This window comes from Erithacus rubecula (assembly GCF_903797595.1).
Source record: "Erithacus rubecula genome assembly, chromosome: 6".
NCBI classification, from domain to species: Eukaryota; Metazoa; Chordata; class Aves; order Passeriformes; family Muscicapidae; genus Erithacus; species Erithacus rubecula.
The window spans coordinates 32,604,284-32,629,871 of record NC_136688.1 but is presented as its reverse complement, the minus strand read 5'-3'; the positions used below and the strand labels follow the sequence as shown (position 1 = coordinate 32,629,871).

The following is a 25,588-nucleotide window of genomic DNA, read 5'->3' as shown; positions in this document are numbered from 1 at the left end:
GGGCCCGCGGGAGGCTCCGGGCAGGGCGGGCGGGCGCTTCTCCCGCGGAGCGCTCTCGCTGCTGCCGGCGCGGCTCCGCGGCGGCCCCGCGCAGCCCCCGGGCAGCAGCGTTTGGGGCTCCCTCCCTTCGGCGATCCCAAACTCGGTTCCAACGCGCTAGTTTCCTCCTGCCTCCCGAGCCGGCTTCCTGCCCGCGCTGCCACCGCTCCTCCGCGTCCCTCCGCGCTCGCGGGCGGCGCGGGACGGGGGCGGGGGGCGGCCCGCGGGCGGCCCCGATTGGCGCAGCCGGCGCACGTGGGGCCGCCCCTCGCCTCGGCGCTGGCAGCGCGGCCGCCGCCGCGGGGCACGGCCGGCTGGGCGGGGAGCACCGCGCTCCGCTCCGCTGCGGCCAGCGGGGACACGGCGGAGTGGAGCCGAGCCTGCGGAAAGGTGGGAACGGGGCGGCAGCCGCCGCGCCGCGGGTGGCGGTGGCCGTGGGGCGGGCAGGGGCTCGGTGCCCATCGGCTCCTCGGTGGCGCGGCGCGCCCGCCCCGTTGGGGCTGCCGGCCGCGGGCGGAGCTCTCGGAGGGAGCGGGGCAGCGAGTTCGCGATCAACTCCGCGGTGGCGGGCTCCGGCACGGCGCCGGGAGTTGCCGGGCGCCCCGGGGGTGCCGGGCCGAGCGCCGGGTCCGCAGCGGGCTGTGCCGTGCGCGGCGGGGCGCGGCCGGGGCGCGGCGGGCGGTGCTCCCGGCAGCGCAGCCCGCGGAGGCTGCGGAGCGGGCGGACCCGGCCCTGCGGCCACCCCGGCACGGGAGCCTTGGCTCTGACACCGGCCCCGAAGTCTGGCTGCCGGCAGCCGCCGGTGCAGCCCCGCGCTGCTCGGTGCCTGTCCACCATCCTCGGCAGGGTGTGCGGGTGGCGAGGAGCTCACAGAGCCGGCCAGTTAGCCTTAGGCAGATGTACTGGTCCCCTTCCAACGCGGTGTTTCGGGAGTATCCTTGACAGCCCAGAGACCACCGCCACCTTCCCCGCTTTCTGCCTGAGCCAGCTTTGCTAATGGGAAAGTGAAATCTACAGTAGCTGTCGACGTTATCCACTTGTCTTGTGCTGGTGCTGATGAAATCTGAAGTTCAAGGAAATATTTACCATTATTTAGAGAAACGCGCTATTCTTTCTTCATCGTATTTTGCCCTTGTCAAATTGAGGAGCTTATGTTTTAGGAATTACATCACTTTGCAAGTCCCTCTATCTTTCTCTAAATATAAACTGCCTTTTAGGATGCCTTCAACTTGGCTGTTTTCCTTTTGTGAGTCAGAGCCAGTGTTACTGCTTTTCATTGCTGAACAGGCTCCACAGACCCATGACACTTAAAGAGTTTTAAGAGTTGTTGCTCATGTGATGGGGATCATCTGGCAACTCTGCTTAGCGTTACTGAGGCAGACAGGACCTTTTCCAGCCTGAAATACTGGAAGATGACAATAAGGTATCTTGCTTCTCTTTTGATTATGACATCTAATCAATGCTGCAGTGACTAACTGTAGGGGAGGTCTGTGACCTGCTGCCTTTTGTAAGGGAGGAGTAAGCAGAGGGTAGGGGAGTTGTATCTTGCTGGTGATGCATTGAGTTAGCAGCTCAGGGGTTTATTTTTCACATCTGTAGTTTCCAAGCACACTTTACCCCTGATTTTTCCTGTAATTCTGGTAAGTGATTTTAATGAGGCTCTAAGAACTTAAAAGGTAATGATCACAGAAGGATCCTTGTGGTAGTTTGAGTGCAAGTAATCATAATGGGGAGTTGGGCACTGTTTTTCCCTCCATGCTCTGTGAATAGGAGCTTACAACTTCTTGTCCCTAGGAAGAATGTTCCCTGTGGGGCTGATGCTGGTCTGCTTGGTAAATACCTGAAAAAGGCACTTTGAGTGAAATGTTTAAGGTCTTTCTGCTTAAGAGAATGCAGTTGTAGTCATTTCACCATAATTTCCCTTCTATTACTCTTGATTTTCTTCAGGACTATGCCATAAAAGTTTTATGGCACCTTTGACAATGATAATAAAAGGTATTGTAACATTTTGAGTGTAGAGTGAAAGCACCATTTTGCAAGTTAGCCCAATCACCATTTTGTGATAACTTGCTCAGATGAAGGAATTTCCACGTCGTAAAGAAAAGGCTGTGAGGAATTGTGCAGTGGAAAGTAAGGGGTATCGTACCCTTGGTAAGAGTGTTTGCTGTGGTGACTGAGAATTCTGTTATCTTGCACATGTTGATTTCTCATGTCTATTACGTTTATCTTCAAGTTTCTGAGTGTCTCCTAGACATTGTCTGTATGGGAACATGTAAAGTCAGGGAAGTGTGATGATAACGTGGTGTTGTGAGCTATAGAAGGGTCAAAGAGAAGTACATTACGTTTTTTTTTCTTCTTCCAGGTTTATGTTCAGATCACTCAGTCCTGTGTGCATGTGGGATGTTTAGACAGTGAAGATAACATAAGCCATGTACAAAGTCCTCAGTATAAAGGCTTCTTTTCCTCCCAGTTGAATATTTTTTTTCTTTGTACTACTTAAGCCTGGGAGCTCCTTATACTAAGAGTTCACTACTTAAGTAAGATGAATTCATCAATAGGTACTTCTTGTGTTTGTAGTGCTGTTATTAGATTAAAGCATACATTTTAGAAAGGTTAAATATACCTTTAAAAAATGAAGCTTATAGGACTATATGGGATAAGATGTCTTCTGTTTTATTATGAGTACAATTCTGTGAAACGCCAGCTCTGTAAAATAGTAGCTGTTAGTCTCCTTTGGGGGGAGACTAAATAATACTGCAATTGTTCTTTCTTTCTTCTTTCCTTGTAACTTAATGTCCATTTCCAGTGTCCTGTTAGCTGGTAAGCTAACATTGCCAAGGTTTTACAAAAGTGTTTCAATCACAGTTATTTATGATGGTAAGGCAAACTTGTCTTCTTTTTTTAATCAAGCAGGAATGTTATAGCTAATGTGTGGAGAGAAAAATAAAATCCTTCAAGGGAACACTTAATTTGCCTTGCCCTGAATTGGTGGTCTCTAGTGATGTTGGGGATTTGAAAAATGGATTAACTAAAAAGCCTTGACATTAATTTATATTGTATCCAGACATGCCAGTGAATTCATTAATACACTTTTGCATATTACTGCAGCAGTTTGTGCTGATTTAACTGTTTAGAAGCATGTTTAAATTTAGGCTTTTAGTTTGCCTGTTTCTTGTTCTGAGTCAGGACATGCAACTAGGATGTATCTAGTATTTTATCAGGGCCAATAAGCATTGCCTGATTGTTTACAGTTTCTTGTTGTGTAGCATTCCTTGGTTATACAGATCTTTAATTTTATCCCCAACAAATTTCTCAAGCTTGGAGAAAAGGAGAGGAAAATAGTAACAATAATTCAAAACAATAACTATGTTAATAAGAGATGGGACTATTGGTTTTCCTGCATAAATGATGTCATAGAACATTTAGGCTGTGGTGTGCAGGGAGGAACCCTGGTGTTAGGGGAGTGGGAGGAAGGACATTGCATTTTTTTTTTTTTTTTTTCTCTTCTGGGTAATCTGCTATCACAGAAATGAATGATGATTTCTCAAAAGCAAATGCATTTCTGAAGCTATATATAGCTGAAATAAACTCACAAAATTCATTCATTGGGTAACTGAGGGCCAAAAAACACGATCAGACCATTTAACAAAATCATTGTATTCAAACTTTTTCAAAACTGCCAGTATCCTCTTCCATCCTGAGAAACCTTTTCCCAGTAGTGTGTTTTCTTTTTCCAGTATATGTTTTTTGGAGGCCCAGTTGACTTTTGGCATGTGTTGTTCATTGTGATGCTCTGAGCTCATGGTTGAACATTAAACTGCCTTTTTTCCATCTTGAGCTTAGGCAGAGTCCTCTTCACCTGAGGTTTTTGACACAGACAGTTCTGTGGGGCTTCTTTGTCATAAGTATACAAGATTCCTTTGTAAATGGGATTGCATGACTGTGAGTTAGCTTGATATATTACATATTCCTACTTTCATAATTTTTCTTTGCAGATAGTTTTGGGAAAGGATTCCTTCTGTGCTGAAGGGCTGCAGGTCTGGGAGCAGTTTGGACTGTAATGTTCCTGGAAGGATGAGCTGTGTTATTTACAAGAAAGCACTTGTTTTGGATTTCTGATGCTCAGAAGACCCAGGTTTCTATATCTGTGTGTTTTCAGTTTCAGACTTTTACATGTAGATAACAGTGGTAATCTACTGCCAGCAGCCCCAAGGGAAAAAAATCCAGACATTTCTGTTCTGTAACATTTTAATTTCCTTAATAAAACAGGAGCATTGCAGGAGTTCAAGGTTGCTCAGTGGTGCAGAATTCTTACCAGTGGCTACAAATGAGAATGGTGCCAGCTCGAGGAATTTTTTATTTTGTTTTTTCTTCTGCTTTTACCATCTTGTGTGGTTTTAAACTTCAGACACTTTAACTTCATTATCTCTTCCTAGAGACTGCACGTTTTTTATATATGTGAAGCTTCTAAGTAGTGTAAAACAGGTTGTGTAATTACAGACAGATCTGATAATAATAGGGGGAATCCCAAGATTACGTGTACCTGTAAGAAACACTTAGGATGGAGAGACTGGAAAACAGATTTCTGGGTAGGTTGAGCTTGTCTATGCGTAAAACAGTACAGTTAAATGTGTAACAGTAATAAATAATAAACTTGTTTTGGATTAGATTTCAATATAAGAAATTAACATACTCCTACTTGAGTTAAACTGAGCCATGGGTAAATTATTAAGATTCTGCTGCTGTGGAAACAATTCCTTTTTCTTGATGCATCACCCTAAGATAAAACTGGAAATGTAACTTCTGTAAAATTTGGTGCTTGCCTGCAGTTCCTCTGCAAAAAATCAATGCTTATAATTTCTTCTTGCTAACTGTGCTGGTCAACAAGTTTGTTATTTATACATTTTGGTTTTGGGTCTCCTTTTCACAAGCCATTCTGTGCTATGCTTGCAGGCTGTTTTAGAAAACACTCTTCTGTGTCTTGCAAATACTTGCTTGGAGAACCAAAATAGAAATTCCTTAACTTTACTTAGAGGTTTTTCAGGATTGTTGAGGTGCAAAATTGAAATGTAATCTAATTTTGTTTTTACCTTTCCATTTGTTAGTGTATTTAGGAGGAGGGGAAGAACAAACAACTGGCCATATGCAGTATACACTTTGAAAACTCCCTCTTGGTAATTAATAGAAATTCTAGGATGTTCATGAGCTTCCTCTTGAATTGTTTGCTTTTAATGGGCCATTATCTGAGCCTACCAACTTTCTGTATTCATTTAAAGGAACACAATGCTCAGATCAACATTGTTAATCATATATGGAAAGAAAGAAGGAAAGAATATGATCAGTTATTGACAGATTGGAATTACACAGTTAGAGTAAGTTCCTGTTGATTAATTTATTTCCTTGAGCTGGCATGGCAGGTTCCTGACAGTACAATAAAGTGTCCAAGTGCTCTGACATGCCCAGAGGTTAGTAGCTGGCCTTTTAGCACCTCTGTGACATTAATATAAACATGGCAAATAGTTTTTTGGAGTGGCAATTTGTTCAGTGTAGGTTAACAATCGAGTCTCCCCCCTAACAGCACTGTTAGTCTGTGGGACTCTGCTGGGACCTTTGGCTTTCAAGGCAGCATGGAGAAAGGGTGGATGCTCAGAGATGTGCTCTGTGCTCAGTGCAGAGGGATTTCCTTCTGCCTTCCTGGTTGGCATCCACTGCAGGTGGGCTCTGCACCTGGGCCTTTGCCATGCTTTTCATTGAATGAAAGCTACAGGATTCAGAGAGACACAAAAAGGTGTCTGGTGTCAGGAAAAGACTAACAAAAAACTAGTATTCAGGTGCCCTTAGTGTCTTAAGGACAGATTAGTTTTGTCATATTAAAATCTAGTTCTGTGCTGAAGGGATTGCCTGAAGGAAGCAGTCTGCCTTTAAAATACAAAAACCCTCAGAAGATCACAGAACTGTAGAAGAGCTGAGCTTGGATGGGACCTCTGGTAGTTCCTTTTTATAGTTTTATTATGCCATTCTCTTTAGGGGAAGGGCTGTGTTAAGCTTAGCTTTTTTTGGGCTGTTCTCTCAGGCCCATGGTGTGATTCTTGGGGCTGTCTGTGCAGGGCCAGGAGTTTCACTTCATGATCTTTGTGGGTCCATTCCAACTGAGATGTTCAGTGATTTGTTTTGGGAGATGTAGAAAGGAAGTTGCAGCTTATAAATATAGAGGTTCACTATATGAGGGGATACCAAACAAAGAAGACTTTGTTTCATAAGCAGACAGCTGAGTGAAGTCAGAAGCACATTCACAGATGGAATGGAGTTCTTGGTTACTGGAACTGAAATTTTCCTAACTTATATTTTTTTTTTGAGCCTTAAATGGCGACTTTTTCAGAATCATCTTATATTGTGCCCAAGCTATTAATTTTTGTCTCAATCAGTACTGAATTTCAATTTTGGTATAAACACAGTTTCAATGTGTTCTTTGAAGAAGCATTATTTTTGACTGATTGTAGTTAAACTCAGAACTTAAGAAAATTAATGTGTCAATTGTTTATTTAAAACATCAGTTTTACTGTAGCCTGTGTGCATTTGCAGCTGTTCAGAAGTGACTGTCAGAGGAGCAAAGAATGATTCAACAGTATATGAAGTGCTGGATGCTTCTTCCCACATTGTTGGTAATGTATGATCTGTATTTGAAAAATGTAACCAAGACTGAATATTTATATGGGGTTTTTTTTGTTTGTTTTTGTTTTTTTTTCTGGGTAATTGACTAGTTTGACTATAGCATCAAATTGAGTTTGCTCTAATTTAAGGTATTTGGATCACTTTCAGTTTACCAGGGCCTGAAACATACGTACAGAAATTCATGATGGAAGTGTTTGTTTTGAAGATTCGGATTTACTTTAACTCCTGTGGGAACTAAAGGCTGTAGCTGACTTCACTAGGACTTGAACAGAGCAGGTAGGCAAGGTTTTGTCCCATGGAGTTGCTTTAATATTTATCTCCTATGTATTTAGTAAGCCTTCAGGTATTCCTTTAGTATGTAACTATAGGATTAGGTAATGTGTTTCTTAGATGCTGAGATATAGTTACAGTATATAATCTGTTGTTTAAATATCCAAATACAAGATTAAGGATTTGCCATAGGTGATCAGTTGTACCTTGCAGAGTTGTTAATTAACCTCCACTTAGACACAGATTGTTTTTGTGATTCAGTCTGGGTTTAAAACTTTTATGTCAGTTCTGCATTGACTCTTGAGTTAACGCTGCCTTCTTAGGCACCTGATTATCTTGTGACCTGAGGTGTCCACCTTTCCTGTCTAGTCGGTGGAAGGAGTTGAAAGCCTTGGGGGCATGAATCACAGCACTGTAGTGTTTCACTAAATAGTAATGACATTACTTCAGTAAGCAATATTAAAAAGCATGAACAGAAATATCTTTTATGTGAGTTGGGAGTAAGGCAGTACAATTTTGTGACTGTGTTAGCTGAAGGTGGTTGTGTCAGATGTGTTACACCTCATTTGCACATCTTGACACACCACTGTCCCTGCCTGCCCCAGTTTGGGAAGGTCTTACTGAACTGTGGATGGTTCTTGTCCCCAGCCCAGGAAATCAGTTGCATGGGGGTATCTCTTGAGAAAGCTTTGGGAAGGTAAGCTAATTGTTATCTGTGACATTTTTCAGGAGGAAGCAAGGACCTAGGACCTCTAACTTACTCTAGTGATTTGATGGAATCTGAAATATGACATTTAGTGTCTTAAAAGGAAATTCTTTGTGTCTAATCTGCTATTTTAACTCAGAGGCCTTATCTGGCCAAAGGCTAACGTGACAGCTTTCAAAGGATTAAGAAACCAGTGTGCCTATACCTCGATTAAGGAATTTAATAGATAGGAGCCACGTATAGGGCACCTTCAGATCCTCAGAAGAATTACATAAAAGATTAGTTTCAGGTTCTATTTGGTTACTAGACGATGTTTCATTTTAGGGGACAAGAAGTATGCAATTAAAAAATATTAGATTTCAGTAATTTTTAATTTTATGGTTTTTTCTGTAAACATTATGCATTTTAACCTCCTAAGAAGAAATCTTCAAATATATTCTCTATCAGCCGAGACAGATTTAGTCATATCATGTGAAACAACACTGCATTAAACTGCCCTTCTTTATCTTTTGGTAAAGATTGTATTGTGAAAGATACAGCAGTGTTTTGGAGTGGGAGTATAAGGGCTTATGATGGCTCCAGATGCCTTGTGGGTCCAATTCTATTCCTAGTTACTTCTGTGTAAACCTCTCATTTATTCTTATAGAAATGACTGCTTATTTGTGAAAGTGGGCAGGTCTGGGCTGAGACAAGGCTTGATCCTCTTGTCCTTGGAGTACAATGACAGTGCCTCTGCATTCCAGTTAAGGGGGTGATAAGACCTTGTTCGCAACTCTGCTTTCTGTTCTCTCCACTAGTTTGTTAGGGAGCTGCTTTGGTTTTCTGGATGTTTGGGTAAAGAAAACTGGGAATTCTCCAGTAGTATCAGACTCTTGCTTATTTCATGTTTGTCCTCTATGGAAACTTGTGAAGCAGAATACAGTCAAGAAGCTGACATAGCTCGTGATTAGTCGTGTGTTTCTAACAATAATAGCTGATGTCTTCAAATCTTAACTTCAGAATACTGACTGGTTTTGTGCGTGAAAGTAGGCTTGTTATTCATTCAAAAGCAGTTTGGTTTTTGTTTTTTGTATTCCATTTGGTTACAGTGGAAAGTGTAGGAATGGATTGTCTTTGTCAGTAGCCCGGCTGCCACTCTGGTTGCTCCTTACAGCTCTCTCTGAGCAGTGATCAAGCTGAAGAATGCATTTGTGCAGCCCTGTATCTTTATTTTTATCTTTTAAGCAATTCAATAAGAAACTTGTAATCAACTCAGTGTGCATTTCAAGTCCTCTTGGTATTAAAATTTGTGAATTTATCCCGTGGAGAATCTTGCCCAGTGTATACAGCAAACATCTTTCCAGTTTACAACAAACCTGTTACTTAGGTTTCTGGAGTAAAACAGTCAGTGATGTATATGGACTGTTTTTCTGTCTCTTGCATTGTGCATCTGTTGTGTCTTCCCCTGTCTGACATAGTTTGTGCATTTACCCTGCACATAGTCTGTGCCTGTCTCTGCACAGAAGGAAATGAATTTTCACAGGTGGAGCAATAAAAGGAACCCTTGTGAAGGTGCAGTGTCTGGGTGTTTCGTAGGGAGCTGGTTTGGTGACCATGAGCATTTTCTCACTTCCTGCTGGTGACAAAGCAGTAAATCCCAGGTTATTTTTCTCTATGTTCCCCCCACTGTGTGGATTTATTTCATGTTCTTACAGCACAAGCTTATCTGAACTTCAGGATGTTCCCAGCTTTGACATTAATGCTCATACTTATTTTTGCCTTTTCATTTAAACATTTCTCCTTCTTCCCTTTTCAGAAGGGTGGTATGAGGTGGGGTTGACTATTGATGTCTGTTATGACTAAAGGGAACCTTGCTTTTCTGATAAAGGGGTAAGTACATAATTTAGCTTGCAGTAAGAGGAAAATTCTTTTCATTTCACTTAGTGAGATGTGCTGAGGAGGCCATAGAAAGGATCAGAGAAGTGGAATCTAAACTGTGATATAATGTATTGTAGTATGTTATGCTGAATAAAATTTTCTGAAAATAGAAAAGAGATATTATAGGACTCCCAGGAAGTGCATCAGTCCCCCTGGAAACGTGTCTGGGACTGGAGGAAATTAGAGTTCAGTACCACTGAAACCCAGAGAGGTGCAATGAGCTGTCTTCTGAGGTGTGGGAGCTATGGGAGGTATTTATCTGATTAATGAACCAGTAGCACTGGTTCAGCTCTGTTCCTTGAACCAGGATTATTCCAGTAACATGGTCTCAGCTCTGTCTAATCTCACTTTGTTTTCTGCCTTCATAATTTTGTGTTTCTTCCTCATTTTTCGCTATTTCTTATCTTAGCAATCCTTGTATGTGATTTTTAATCATGAGGCTGTTCTCTTTGAAATCTCCTTTAGCAGTCCCCAGGGACTTCCAAAGGGACTTAATAATTGTGCACTTCCCTGTCATGCATCAGTTTAAACATTAACTGTGGAATCTTTGGTCAAAAAATGTTGACTAGAGATTGATTTCCTCTATTGACAGGTGAGTTCTCATCTTTCTTTGTGTTCTTATTTCCTCATTTAAATAATTATACTTTTCTTGCTTATCTTAGAAACAAGGTAACTTTTGGGAAGAGTAAGATGTGACCCAGATGATTGGAAAAGGGGAAGCATTGTGCCCATCTTGAAAAAGGATAGAAAGGAGGATCCTGGAAGCTACCAACTTGTCAGCCTCACCTCTGTGCCTGGGAAGGTCATGGAACAGATCCTCATAGATGCCATGCTAGGGCACATGGAGGACAGGAAGGTGATTTGAGACAGCCAGCACAACTTCACCCAGGGCAGGTCCTGCCTGATCAAGTTGCCTTCTATGTTGGAGTGACTGCATCAGTGGACAAGGGAAGCTGCAGATGTCATTTATCTGGACCTTTGACATGGTCGTCCCCAACATCCTTCTCTTTAAATTGTAGAGAGAAGTATTTGCTGGGTGGACTTTTAGATGGGTTAGAAATTGGTTGGATGGAGACATCCAGAGGGTAGGTCAGTAGCTGAGGGACATCAGTGACAAGTGGTGTCCCTTAGGGATCTGTAAACTGTGTTATTTATTATCTTCATTATTGACATAGAGGGATTGAGTGTACCCTCAGCAAGTTTGCAGGTAACACCAAGCTGAGTGGTGAGGTTGAGACACTTGAAAGATGGGATGCCATCCAGAGGGACCTGGACAAGCTCAAGAATTGTGCCTGTGGGAATCTCATGAGTTTTAACAAGACTGAGTGCTGGTGCTGTACCTGGCTGGGACAACCCCTGGTGTCAGCCCAGGCTGGGGATGGACAGATCAGAGCAGCCCTGCCCAGAAGGACTTGGGGGTGCTGCTGGAGGAGAGGCTGGACATGACCCAGCCCACACACATTGAATAAATAATAGCTGTTATGAATAAAAGCTTTTAAATTAGCAGAGCTGGATAACTTTTTTCTGAACATCTTAAAATGAAAATCTGGAAGAAATGTCGATAAAATAAGGAAGGACCTGGAATTATTTTAGATCTCTAATTAAATGGTTGCTTCTTATTCTGTAGTTGAACAAAAGAAGCCAATGCTTTGCCAGTGCTAAAGGGTCACTGAAAAGAAAAAGACAAATTTGAAGTGGTGGGTGGCCATTTGCCTCAGTATGGTGCTGACAAGTCTAATATACTTTATTTTATGTAGAGTATTCTGTATTTAATTAAGCTTAAAATTTGAGTAATGTACATTCAAAGGCTAGAGCAATGCATCTGTTATCTTTTAATCTTTCATTGAATGGAGCAATGGATTTCAGTGTAGGATTATCTGTATTGTAAGGTGCAGGACACTGAAGGGCTGCTTCCACTTCTGGTTGGCATTTTTCATTGTTCTAAAATGTCTGAGCACCTTAAGTACAGGTCATATCTCTATTGTACTTAGAATTTTCTATTGTATTTCTTTAAAATTATTGGCTAAAAGTTATCTTTAGTATATGTAATTTGTAAGTTAGTTACATATTTATGTATACCTGAGATCTTTGCTTTTTAAAAGGTAAATTTGCATTTCTTCATAACCACAGTGTTTTGGGGTTTTTTGGTTTTTATTTTTTGCTTTGTTTTGTTTTTTTGTTTTGGTCTTTGGCCTGAATGGACATCTGAGGCAGAAAGATTTTTGGAGGGTTTATTAGCAGTAGATCCTTACTTTATTCCAGATGGAATCTTTAAGTTCTCTTGGGGTGGGGTCCTATGAAATAGTTATTTCCTGCAGTAATAAAATAGTCTCTCAAGTATAAATGATGCTAGAACTGCCAAGCTGAGCGAGCAGCTAAAACTAATGAGTTGCAAAGAATTCCAAGTCTGCATCTGGCTATTAGGGCTATACCACAGTTTTGTGATATCTTTATTTGGGAAAACATCTCTTGCTTTCTTTACTTGATGTGCAGATGGCCATACAAAAGATTGCTCCTTGAAGAAAGAAACATCAGAAGGCATAGTTGCTAAAAGCACAGAATGCACTTAACTCTCTCTTTCTTAATTTCAGAATCTTTCTCTCTCATGAGGATTTAGAAGCTCTTTTAATGATGTAGCTTTTGAGAAATTAGTATCCTTGTAAAAGCTAGATGAAAGCCTTCTAAGAAGTTGTAAGAACAGTATTTGAATATTTGTACCATGTGCTGTATGCCTGCACTCCTGGCTCTATTATAGATGCTGATTTTTATAGAGTTGCCTGTCCTTGCAAACCTCTCTGTGTGAAATTTTCTTGGAGAGACAGAAGGTTCTCAAATACTAATAGATCTTGTAGTCCATAACACGTGTCCTTTGCAAATGAAATGCTTCTTTCTTTTTTTCAGCAAATGAAGTAATGCAAATCCTTTTTTGAAGAAAAAACCAAAACTCTAAGCTTCCCCTTCCCTCCTTTTCCCCCTGCCCTAAATATTTTGGGATATTAACTTTAAAAATGTAGTTTACTCCTCTTTTCATCTTTGAAAACATTCTAACATCTAGACAGGAATAGTAAAAATTTTTGATTGCTGCAATCCTGATAATATCCCTCTTTTTAAAAGGTGATTAGTTCTATTGAACCCTCGAAAGCATATGAGTTTGTGGAAGACTAAATTCAGCCATGAATGAGCAGGAGAAAGCACATGTAGATTCCATTAAGGGTGCACTAAGACCCTACTAAGGATATTGTATCTTTTTTTTGAAACTTGCCTGCCTGTCTGTATGCACTGTGTTTCATGGGTGGCCTTGCTGTACTTGGCAGGCCCAATAAAGGCTGTTAGTTTATATTCTAATTCAACATCTCCCCTGAAATGCATACTCTACATCTGCATTGTATTTAAACTCATTACTAAAAAACCCCAAACAACTTTTTAGTATTTCTTATATCTACCAAGGCTGGGATTCAGAACTTTGAGTTTGTGGGTGGGCTATTTTGTTTTGTTTAAAGACTGAAACTTACCGTATTCAACCCTGAGAAACTGTTGTGATGGTAATGTGATTGCTGATACTCACTGGCTGAGGATGAAAATGTTATTTGCAAAATGAATGTGTGCAAAATCAAATGGGTCTGCCTTATCTCTGTGGGGTATGGGAAATTTTTTGTTTGGATTTTTTTTTTACTTTTGTCTTTTGTTTATACTCTGTTTAAGGTATTTTATTAGTGATAACACCTGTGATAAAATGCATGGCTGAATCCTTGCATAATGGGAGAGTTGCTGAAAGAGTTGTTAAATATAAGTCATTACCTGTGGGGCTTTAACTACCTGTCCTGAAGATGTCTCTCAGGGATTTCTCCAGTTGTTGAACATAATGAGCACAGACCATCATTAACTTTGAAGATACTTGTGTACCTCATAGGATTCTGGGTCTCTGTTGAATGTGTGACACTGATTTTCTTCTTCTTGGAGGAAGACATTTCTTCTTTCTTTTAAATCTGTCCTGTCACTGTTGCACATTTGTTTTCATACAAAAATAATAAGTATTCCCTTCCTTTTCTCATTTTCTTCTTTCTTATGTTTTTCTTATTGTTCTGGTGTTGTATACTTGGATTGCCTTTCTTTTTTCTTCTGTTCCACCCCTTCATCAAATTTCACACAGGTATGAGTAGTTAAAAAGTCTGTGCTTGCAGCAGGTTGCCCACTGAGGCTACATAATGACTAGTGTGAAAGCTTAATATTGAAAGGAGAAGATTTCAAAGAAAAGTGCTAAGCTATCAGCAAAAATGTACAAAACCTTTATATTTAACAAGATGTAGAATGCCATGCACATTGCAGCAAAGAGTACAGATCACAAAAGTGTATTAATAACAATAATCTGGATAAGATTCTAACAGTTCTAGAACAAAATTCTAGCTGATGCAAAATTGCTTTAAATTTTTGCTTTCTTTAGCCTTTCCACTTATTGTAACAGGGCTTATACCCCCTGAGTAAAGCCACTTTTTGACTCCTTTCAGGAATGAATAGAGGAGGAGATTGTGTTTCTGCTGAAGACAACTGTGTACAAGGAAATACTAGATCTGAATTGTTCTTATTGTTGCTGTGGAAAGGAATCAGAGCAGTAAATAGTCTGTTGTATAGCAGAAAAGACAAATAAAGGACAGTAAACATTTGTATTTGATCTTGAATCTAATTTGCATAGTTTATTTAACAAGGCTATCTGCTTTGATTGTAGAAGAGCAGGAACTTTTGGTGATAAGGTGAGTAGCAATTTGAGTTTCCATTTTAGCCTTCCCCAGATGGTTGCACCTTGGGCTTACTGGGTGTTAGATTCCTTGAAGCAGTTAACATATCTGCAAAAGCTAGAAGGAATACTGTGCACATCTGAATGCTCAGCAAACATTTGTACATTATTTTAGGAAACCTGACAGGTCTTAAAGTAAACTTAAAAGTCACCAAATGTACTGGTACATTGAAAACACATCTCCTCAGTGTGAATACAGCTGTACTAGCCTGACTGCTGGGAGATAGGATCCTGGGAAGGGAGAGTTCTCCTAACAGAAGGCAGAGAAAACCTGGTGATGTTTGAAGGACCTAGTTCTTTCAGTGTGTGAACCCTAGTCAGCATCATCTTTGCAGCACAAGTGGAGAGAGAATGAGGTAACCTTCTTGGGAGAGCTCCAGAGAGCATTGTATGAAAAAGTCCTGTAGTTTTCTGTCCCACCAATAGTACAGCCTGGGAATAGGGCTGAAGACTACCCTTATATCTTTGGGGTGTTGACAAATTGTAAATCAAAAAAAGATTACCTGGGCTTGAAGGGAAGATGAAATTCATCTTCTTTCATTGTCAGTTACAGCAGAAATAGTCAGAATGTTACTTTCAAGTAAACTGTTCAGAGTGGATTTAAAAGCTCTGAAATACATAGAGCCACATTTGATCATGAAACTTGGGTTACTTGAAACAAGTTGTGCATGTTGTTCTCCCTTTCACCTACATCCTTCTATTCACCTTTTGAAATTCTATTGTGATTGTACCACCAATTTCAATCACTATGTGATTGCAGTGTTGTAAGTTTCTGCCTCTCCTTAAATAAAGGTAAGAAAAATGAGATCATTGTGATCAGTGTTGTTGAGTAATAATGAGGGCATTTTATTAAAGCTGTAAAACTGTTACAGATCTCTCTTTCATCAAAACATTGTTCTTCAAACAAAACTGAAATACTCCAAAATGTAATCTGCCAGTATGTATGAACTAGAGGACACAGGCTCAACAATCAGGCACAAAGTAGTTAAGCACGTACTGAAACAAAGTTTATGTAAAAAGTGGTAGTATATAATTTTACATCTTCCTTGGTAACAGGAAAACACCCACAAAGCCAATCAAAGCAGACCTCTGTGGATTGGAGCTGGTGATATTCCACAGTTATGGCATTCAGATCCAACACTTTGCCCCCAATTCCTTTTCTTCTCTATCACCTGCATAGAACTGTTCACTCCTCTCCCCCCAAAAAGATACATTCTGGAGATCCATAAATTGGGAAATTATTTCATCTCCTGTAACCAGCTAAGTTCATTATTGCTTCTGTGTATTCATGTTGTGGTATGAAGGTTGCAGATTTGAATTGCTCAAGACGTTCCTCAAAAGTGTATCAAAACAGTAAGCACAGGACAGGAGTTACAGCCTGATGGAGTTGAAAGAGAGGTGTTGAAGAGAATGTAGTACTGTAGTGAAAAAATAATTTTGTGCCTGCATTGTCATAATGGTTTTAAAGGATATTTGGGCTGATTTAGCTTAGAGATGAACCTTTTTTTCTTAAACTGTATAATGAGAGGAAGCATTGCAGTAAGAGACAGACAGTTACTGCCAGACACTAGAATTATGACTATATTGATAAAGTTAATTGGGATGATTTTGTTGGTTTTTTTTTTTTTTTGCTTTTTAAGGTGGAGGTGGCAGTTCCTCTTTTAGAATATGATTTCTGAGATCTTGTGTTAATGTGTGCAATTGTGAGACTGCCAGAAAATGGCTCTCTCAAAATGCCATCTCTTAAGTCAACCAAATGCTTCATTGCAAGCAGTTTCTTTTAGTCCACACGTCAATTGGCATCAATCCTGTTTAGTGGTTTGGCCTTTAAATGAAGAACATTAAGGTCACACTGAAACTTGTCTAATGCCAGTGGTGGCTGCCTAATACATATTATTTCTATGAGCTGTTCTAAATTCTAGACTTCTCTGGTAGTGCAGATACTGTACATAATTTTCCAGAAGCAGAAATGGATGCTCTTCTGGATACTCTTTTCTGCATTATTTTCCATTTTCAAGATTCAGAGTGACTGAAGAAGGTTCTTTTGCCTACCATTTTCCACCTGTAGGCACAGCAATGTTGGTAGATATTTCTAATTTAGCAAAGCAAGTTTATGAAGGTAATCAAAGAAGGGTAATTTTGAAGTGGAGCAGGAAGAGAAAGGGAATCTTCCCCTATAAAGTCCCTGTACTCAGGTGAGAATGATTTGGAAATCTAACCTTTGCATATGGCTTTGCTTCTTTCTTTTTTCCTTTTTTTTTTTTCTCGTTGGTACAGTTGAGTGGGTGTACTGGAGATAAACCCATGTTAAACCCTCTATTACAGTATAACAGAAATAAAATGGAAAGAGGGAACCTTATATGGGACAGCAGGATACAATTTATGAATTTATAAATGTGAGTGTTTTATTTCAGTATGCTTTCAGTTTGCATCTGTTTATGTACTTGGCACATTACCATTCATTACTTTAGGATTGCCATTCAATTGTGGTGGTTTTTGTTTCTTTTTTTTTTTTTTTTAATTTTGTATTTTGGAGCATTTTGTATTTTTAGACCACCTAAAATCTAACTGTTCATCAGTGAGGTTGATAATATCTTTTTCTGCTTCAGCTTGAAGGAAGAGCTGTGCTCTCTGCTCATGATAGCCTCTGTTTTGTATGATTGTGCTAGAAGGTGGCAATTGGCACCTTGCTTTTTTGTACTGTTTAAGGATGCCTTGTAATTAATGTAATTTGCTGTTCTTCAAGGTAACTAATTCACACATGCAGTAATTCAAAGGAAACAGAAAGGAAGTTGCATGGAATTTTTCTTTTGGCAGTGCTTAGTAAGAATGTTTCATCATCCCAGAAATTCTGTTCAGTCAAAGCCTAGTTTTGGAAAAGAAAGAAAACTGTCTGTTTCTGTCTGGAACTTGCATTATACAAAGCAAGCAATTAAACTTTCTGTCTAAAGAATTGTAATTTGTGTTTGAAAAAATTAATAACTGTAAGGGAAAATTCAATAGGAGTTGGAATCTTAGGTTTTTCATTTGATTTCAGCTGTCACTGGATGCTTGACTGGTTTCATTTATAGCTTCCCCTTACTCTTTTTATGAATATGCTCTGTTTCTGGTTTCCTTCTCCTTTGGGAATGCTTGATGGCTGTCATTGGCTTTTTAATTGAGTGAGAATGACTTGAGTATAAGTGAGTTTTCAAATCCACTTTTAAATAGATATGAATTTTTCGGATTCATTGTAGATTATATCAATCCCCTTGCAGTGCTTTTAACAGGTCTGTGGGATCTCTTCAGCAGCTGGCAAGGAGTCCATCTTAAAAAATTTGTCAGGATCACTATTTATCCTTTTCCTATTGTACTATCTGTGGTTTGCTGGAAAAGTGCTGAGCTATCCCAGCATGGATGTGTGTGTGACTCATGAGTCTGTTGCATACCTGCATCCTGTGCATAAGCCCTGCAGTTGCCTCATGCTCATGTGTCACCAGCACAGGCATGAACCTGGTGTGTAGGAAGGAATGCTCAAGTGGCAGAGGAATGCTTGGTGGAGCCATGTAATTAAGCGTGGCCCAAACAGGACGTGTCCCTCTGTCACACATGAGCTGCATATTCTGCAACCAAAATGTGCAACTAAGTGCTCATCCTTTGCATGGACAGATATTTGATCTGTCAGATGCTAAATGACAGGATTATCATGTGCTAAATAGAAAGCTCTTTTTTCAGTTTTAAGTTTGATTTTTTAAAGATTTAATCTGAATTTTTAAGATTTAATTTCTTCTAATGCTGTTCAAACTAATTTTATACATCAAGACAGGGACAATGGTTTCTGATTTTGAAATGTCAGATTATTAGTTTCATTACTACTTTTTAAAGCATTTATGCACTTTGGCAGTGTTTCTGAGTTTGGAGTATTATGCAGAGGTAGCTGAGGTATAAATTGCATAAATTACATTAGTAGTAAGTTACACTAAATGATATTAAAACAAGCCAAGCAATTGCTTATTCACTTTATTTGTTTATTTATTTAATTAAATATTTATTTATAGCTTGTATGCTTAAAATGGGTTTCCTTTGGTTTAGACAGATGTAGCAATGACATTTCCTGATTTCATGTCCTGAGGCGAAAAAATGCCTTTAGAAGGAGGTTACCTTGAGTTGGTGTTACCTGCTTAGAGAAATATCAGCAGTAAATAGTGTGTGTTTGAGCTACCCCCAGTAGGGACTGGATCTTTCGAAATGCTTTCAAAATCTATTTTTGGAGTTTCAGTAGAGTCAAACTTCTTTCTGAACAAAAACTTCCTCATTCTCCTGTCACCAGAAATAAGTTGATCCATTGTTTTTGGTGTTCTGCTCTGAGTTAGTCTTAACTGAAATTTTGCCTGTCCTTGGTACCAGTTTATTTAGGGTTTATTGATATTTTCTGCTTTGAATTTCAAAATGTTGCCTCCTTATGCAACAGAGAAAACTGAAAAGAATCTGTTTTATCTAAAAGTTGGTGTAAGAGTGGTTGCTTATAATGGGCAGTTGTGCTTATAATTTTATATATTCACTGACCAAATGGGGAGAAAACCTGTGGAAAATAATGGAGCCTTTCAAATTCAGCAAAGTTTATTTTGAAATACTACCTCAAAATTTTTAATAACTCTTTGGGGAAAAGTTGCAATCTTATTTTTTATATACCCAGCATTTTGAAAGGTAGAATCAAAGTATTGAAGCTTGTAGCCTAATGTCTGGTTAGTTATATGTTCTAGTATCTGTGAAACTCTTTAACTTTTTCTGAAGCACTGCACAAATTGCTCAAAAATCTGTTTTTCAGTTTTAATTCTATTGTTAGGTGTACTCAATAGCAATGTTAACTATTTGAACTTCTTTTCTTTCGGTTTAAACATGCTTAGAGGTTCAAGGATTAATTTTTTGTTTTAATTTCAAGTTTACAGACTAGAGTCTCCCTGAAATTCAGATGACTGCTTACTGGTGTCCCATATGGAACAGGAACCATTCTTAACTGTGAGCAAGACCATTTTGTGCATAATTCTCCTTTTTGGCCTGCTCTATTTATTATCTTACCAGAATGGGGTTATGCTCCCAGGATGTTGATAAATGTTGATGAGTTATAGTCTGACAATTTATTTCTATTATTCATAAACTGTTGTATTTGAACAACCGGGAATTTTTATTGACACATATATGATGTGTTTGGCTCTCTACTTAGACTGTTGTAGAAGTGGTTGTCTTGTTATCTTGACTTAGAGTGGAAGAACTGGCAAGGCTTGGCAGCTCCTTTGCCTCCTATCAAATTTGGCTTTCTTGCCAGTGTCACTGAAGCAATTTTTAATGTGCTCTTATTAGACTAGAATTGCTTGTCTCATTTTTGTGTTCTACTAAGTCTCAGCTCAGAATTTGTCAGCAGGGCTAGGTATGTTCTTGTGGTGCTGGTGTTTCCAAAATGCCATTAGTCACTTTGACTCTGTGCTTGCCTCCAGGAGGGGTGCAGACTCAGGGAGATGCTACAGCCTTTCTAGGTCATTGTCAAATCAGGCTGCTGCTGTCACTCTGCAGAAGTTTTGTAGCCCTCCCTCTGAAGATCTCCACCTGCAGTTTTGAAGTCCTTGCTGCCCTTGCTAGCCACATATAAGCAGAAAGTTTTAGATTCAGTGGTATAGCTTTTCAGATGCATGCTGTCTCCTTTCCCACTGCTGAGCTGGGCAGTCTCTTGCATAATTACCTTTTATTTGAAGAAGAAATGGCTCCAGCTGGCTACTGCTGCTGAATTACTCTGTGCAAGCAATGATTAGGTGTTCTGACTTTCCTTCCTTGTGCTTCTCTACTCTCACCCCTTTGCCTGTCCTTTGCTGGTACCCTCTGCAGTAGTTTCTTTCAAGATCTGCCATCCATTACTTAAAACCTTCTAAAAGCAAGTAAAAATCAGTTTTGCTTGCTTGATTCCTTTGTTTTGCCTTTCCCTGTCCTTATGAAGCTTGGGATAAGTGCAGAAGGCAGTTGAGTAAGCAGAGCCTTTGGATCCTGTTTGCTGCCTGGTGCATTTGCTCAGGCTGTTGCTGGTGTTCCTTGTGCAAACAGCTGCTGCTGGCTTTCTGTTGATCCTTTGTTTCTCACGTCGTTTAACCTGCCCAGGTGCCCTGTGAGCTGGAATCTCCCTGTGGCTGTGGCTCCAGGAGGGTGAGGGCTCAGCCTGGGGCATGGGGCTGCTCCCTGGGGATGAGGTGAAGCCAGGCTGGGGTATCAGCCTGCTGAGCTGAACAGTGCTCACACAGGGCTTAGGGATGGCACCTGGGACTGGCTTGGTGGGACCTGTGGCCATCTGGAGATGGCCCTTTAGAGAAGAGGAATGCAGGAATATGACTGCCATGCTTTGTCTTCTGCATACAAAGTAAAGCCTGATCATTTTTTATTATGAGCAGGACGTAGTGAAAGAATTAATTCATAAACAAAACATCTGTCTCTCCAGAAGTTTTTTTGCTGGGTCGCAATGAGTCATGGGTTTGGGAATTGTGCAGGTCCCAGTACAGTGAGATCACCAGAAGACTTAGGGGTTTTCACTCTGCTTTCCAGAAAAAGAAATAAAAATATTGTGAAGTTAGGAAAATTTACCCTCCTTTTAAACTTGCATATGGCCACCCACTTTTATGCCTTTATGATACTGGGAACTGTCTTCCAGGAGAGCAGTTTCCTTTTATTCTCCAATAAAAGCATTGAAAGGACTTGGACAAAACTTTCTATCCTAGTAAAAGTTAACAATCTTAATGTAATGAAAGAGAATTAAGAATGTCAGGAGTGGTGAGGAGCAGTATGTTCTTGCCAATTCAGTTTTGGCCTAAATTTACATATGGGTAAATAACATCGTTGAGGGAAAAACAGTGAGTTGACTGACTAAAAATGGTCCAGAAATGTTTCAAAGAAAATCAGATTTTAAATTGTAGATTACTTGAAAAGCAGTATCATGGAACTAGGAGATGAGAAATAGTCATTGAAAATGAAGCTGTGTTCTTCTGTGTTTGCCTTTTCCCAGGTTTTATTTATGAAATGTTAGTTTATTTATCTAGCTGACTTATGATTTATTTACAAGAAGAAATTGAAGTGTCTCGGTGCTTTGACTGCTGCTCAGTCAAATTGAATTGACTCAATTAATTCCTTCTGACTTTTGTAGGAGTTGTAGCACATTTTTTAATATTGTCTAGCAAGGCTATTTTATCTGTATTCTCTAGATTTGGTGTTGTAGTTCTTAAGGTGAGAACAGTCAGTAATTTTGTTGGCAGAAATACATGCAGTCATGTTAGCACAGTCACTTTGCACTTGAGCTTTCCTTCCTGGCACTTCATAAAATTCTCTAAATTTGATTTGTGTGGGAACAGGTCCAGTCTCAGTCCCCTAAAACAATCTAATTTGTATCTTAGCTGTTATATCCCATGTTTCTGAAATATTTTGTTACCATGGTGGTCAGTGGTGCTGTCTCTGTGTCTCTTGCATATATTTTCACTCTGAGATTCTCTATCTGGCAATCTCATTAAGGAGTGGGCTCCCGTGTTCCATTTATTAGTAATAGGCCCTTGCATAGTTTATTTCCTCTTTAGGGTGTGATTTTCTATGGGAGTTTTAATTTTCAAAGTTACTTTTTTATACAATAATATATCTTAGATGCATAGAAATTAAGGCAGAAGACTTTTGGAGCATGAACAATTACTTTTGTCCTTAGCAAGGCTATTTAGGGCACAAGAGTGAACTGCTTCCCATGCCTTTCTGTCATTCTCTTATTTAGCTAGCCTGAGGTATAGCTGTAGTCCAGAATGGTAAAGCCCAGTCCTGGATTTCATCACTCACACTCACTCTCCATAGTATAGCCTGTGAGTTGAGAGGCTTGTCTTTCACTATACACAAGTTTCTGCAGTAAAAGAAACAAGCAATTCAGGTTCTGAAGCATCAGCATTATTTTGTTAGATGCTGCATGCGTAAAAAAAAACTTAGTAAAAAAATCTTAGGTGCTGAAAGTCAAGGTTTGGCATTCTGTAAGCTGAGTTCAGTGTTGGAGAGGGAACAGCATTTCTGCAGGTATCCTCTTCAATCTCTGAAACCTAGTCAGGGATTGTGCTGCCTTCTTCCACTACTTGGTTCCATATCCATTGCTAGAGAAGAATTAAGTGTCTCTTTCCTGGGTGGGTTTGGATCTTTTGTGGCTGGTGTGTTTTGCTTACATCCTTAGGAGAAACCTTATTTTCCTGGCTACGAGCATCTGTGGTTGCACTCAGATGGGAGAATTGTACCTCTTCACAGTCTCAGCCTAGAGGTCAGTTTGAAGGAGAACTAAAAGTTACTTTCATATTCTTGTACCTGAATGAAAAGTGTGGAAGTGGGAATATGTATCCTTTTTACCTGCCCAAAAGAGACATTTTGGAGTAGAATCCATTTTAAATCAATAGCCTTGAACAATGGGGCTTTGTCCCTCCCCCTTTTATCATATCTTATACTCAGTTTGTTTCTTCTGGTAGAGTTTGGGTTCTTTCTGCTCTCTGCTAGGAGGTGGTTATGTTATATGGGTTAAAGGAGTTTTATACTTTTGTCTGGAATGCGGAGACATCTTTGTTAATCTCTTGTGGTAAAATAGTTCATTACTGTGTCATTTGCCAAATGCTTCTCAATCAAGGGCCTCTTGTGCTTGGAGTTATACTTGATTTTTACTGTTACTTCAGCAGATCTTCTCTGTGTATCCTATCCCTTCTTCAGTGGAAACTGGGATTGCTTTCAAATTTATTGACTGTGCCCATACTGTTTTGACAAACATATATTTGTTTTACCTACATCTTGCCTTCCTTGTACCTATTCTCAGGTTGCCTATCTGGATATCTAGTCCTTAAAGGCAGATGTAGTGAGCTTTTTGTTTATTATGCACTTAATTTTGGCAAAGTGCTGTTTTCAATGTGGATCAACAAGACACAGAAATAAGCCTTAATGTCAGTTTCTCAAAGTACGTTGTTTGTCCTAATAAGTTCTTGTATACCTTAAACAGGCAAGCGTATTTTAGATATTGGAAGTTGTGTGTATTGTGAATTTAAAGCCACCTGTCTAAGTTCTTAAGCCTTTTTGCCTGTCCTGTTAGCCATTATGAAATCAATACATTTGAAGTAAATTGTTCGAGTGATTAAGTCTAATGAATGGCCAAGTATCAGGTTATAAAGTCATGTTTATTTACCTAATAGCAGTGTGGAGTTAAAAGCAAAGGATTAAGTGAAGTTTGATTGAATCATTCATGTGAACCGTTCTCTTTTAAAGTAGCTGATTTCCATTTGGGTGATTTTGAGGAGTTACAAGTCTGGAGATAATGCTACTGTTATATTTTATGAATTTTGTTCTTTTTGTTGTTACTGTATCTGCAGAATATATGAAAGGAAAAACCTATAGCAAAAAGACCACTTGATTTAACATGAGATGTACTTCTAACATTTTCTGGGTGCTGTATGAAGCAGTTAATTACTGAAATATAAAATTGCTTTCAACTGCTTATGTTGATTTTTGTATTACAAAGGCAAAGTAGTTTAATAGTTTTTAACAAAGGATGGTGTTAGGATTGGTACAGGTTATGTGTCCTGTTGAGTAAAGAAAGAAAAAGATAACTGCAGAGGAGTTCATTGTAATAGGACATATCATTATCTTTGAGATGAGTTTAGGATTCAGAAATAATAAAGTTTAAGAATGCATGTTCTTTTAGAACCAAGCCCTAAAATGACAGAGATGAGGGTAAGGTTTGAAGAATGAATTAGCCTAGTGAATTGTAGATTATTGCCAAGAGTAGTGAATATTCCTCCCTAAGTCTCGCTGTGTTGATTTTAATATGAAGCTGCAAATTTTAGTATAGGTTGAGTGTTTAACGAATCAGGAAAATACTGGGAGAGGAAGGATGTTGACCCCTTCATTTGGTAACATCCCACAGTTTATCTGGCATAAGCTGCTACTGAAAAGCTTATTTTGGTTGAGGACAGGACTAGATTTATTTCTGTGAAGCAAAATTCCTGTCTGTAACTGGAAGTTACTGTCCTTGAGCAATTGTACGAGTTGCTACTGTTGTGTAGTGTCAAGTTTTGCACAGGTGGACTTTCATAAGGCTGTGTATGCTAGAAGAAGAATGATACATTTGAGATAAACACATCTGTATCTATATGAATTTGTTTTCTAGATTGCACACCACAGCCAGGGCTATGTGGCTGTCAGTTGTTTCCCTTACCTTGTATTCAGATGTCTTAGTTAAAGATGAAATATATTTCTTCCTGTTGTTGATGCAGAATGTATTTGTGGAATAAAAATCATAATTCTTTATAGAATATGTGCTTGTTCTTTTGGTTGGATGCCATTTTATCTAGGGGTGTGGCCATGTAAAATATGATGTGGGTTATATGAAGCTGATTTTGGCACAGAATTGTTGCAGAGGATTTGTTGCTGTGGATGTTGTCAGTTACTATATGTACAAATCTGATAGGGGAAAATTGAAAATGCCACTCAATTTTAAAATGTATATTTATCAATCAAGTGTGCATTTGGTGCTAAAATTACCTTTTCATAAGCCTGTGAAGATGTATTGAGAGATGTTATTTCAGGGTCCATAGTTGTGCCTGCTCCTTAGAGACAGTGTAAATTATTCATGTAAAGTTGTGGTTGACATTAAAGTTGGAAGGTTGTCTGATACATTGATTGAGCTGGTGTCTTCTGGGATTTGTCTAAAGACATACATTGTGTATTTTGTCATGTTTTTTGTTTGGTTGGTTTGCTTTTTTTAAACAGCCCTCCTATTTTGACATGTGAAATGGGTAGATGCCTAGTGGTTGTAAATCTAAGTTCTCTCTGCAGTAAGCATGGAATCACACCTGAATATATGAAGTGAATGATACAGGGAGTTTGTGTTGTATACTCTTGCTTTGTCCCTGCTCCCTGGACAGGGTGATCTTACACAAATATAGGTGTTACTCTTTGGTCCACCTTCTCATGCCCTCATGTTATATTGTCTTAGTTTCAGGCATGCAAAACATGATTCTCCTAATGTTTTCCCTTCAAATAAAGGCATTCCAGTGTCTCTCATGGTAAAATGTAAAAACACAAAATAGAAATAGAGAGGGATGTTTTTGTTTGTTTGGACTGTCTAGGTTACCATAATTCTTTCATCCTTCACTGTGCTGTTATACTGTTGTTCTCAGAAT

The 25,588-nt window shown here is 39.5% G+C and overlaps 1 protein-coding gene across 3 annotated transcripts in view; it reads left to right on the top strand.

Moving 5' to 3' along the window:
* The first annotated feature begins 304 nt into the window (after positions 1 to 304).
* STXBP6 (syntaxin binding protein 6) overlaps positions 305 to 25,588 on the top strand; it is an 88,231-nt gene continuing 62,947 nt past the window's right edge. The window contains exons 1-3 of one of the 3 annotated variants that reach the window (XM_079308115.1): positions 318 to 429; positions 6,622 to 6,701; positions 6,859 to 6,987. The gene's annotated coding sequence lies outside the window, so the exon portion shown is untranslated. Of the gene's footprint in view, positions 430 to 6,621; positions 6,702 to 6,858; positions 6,988 to 25,588 lie in introns of all 3 variants that reach the window. The other 2 variants (XM_079308114.1, XM_079308113.1) reach the window with 2 other exon arrangements.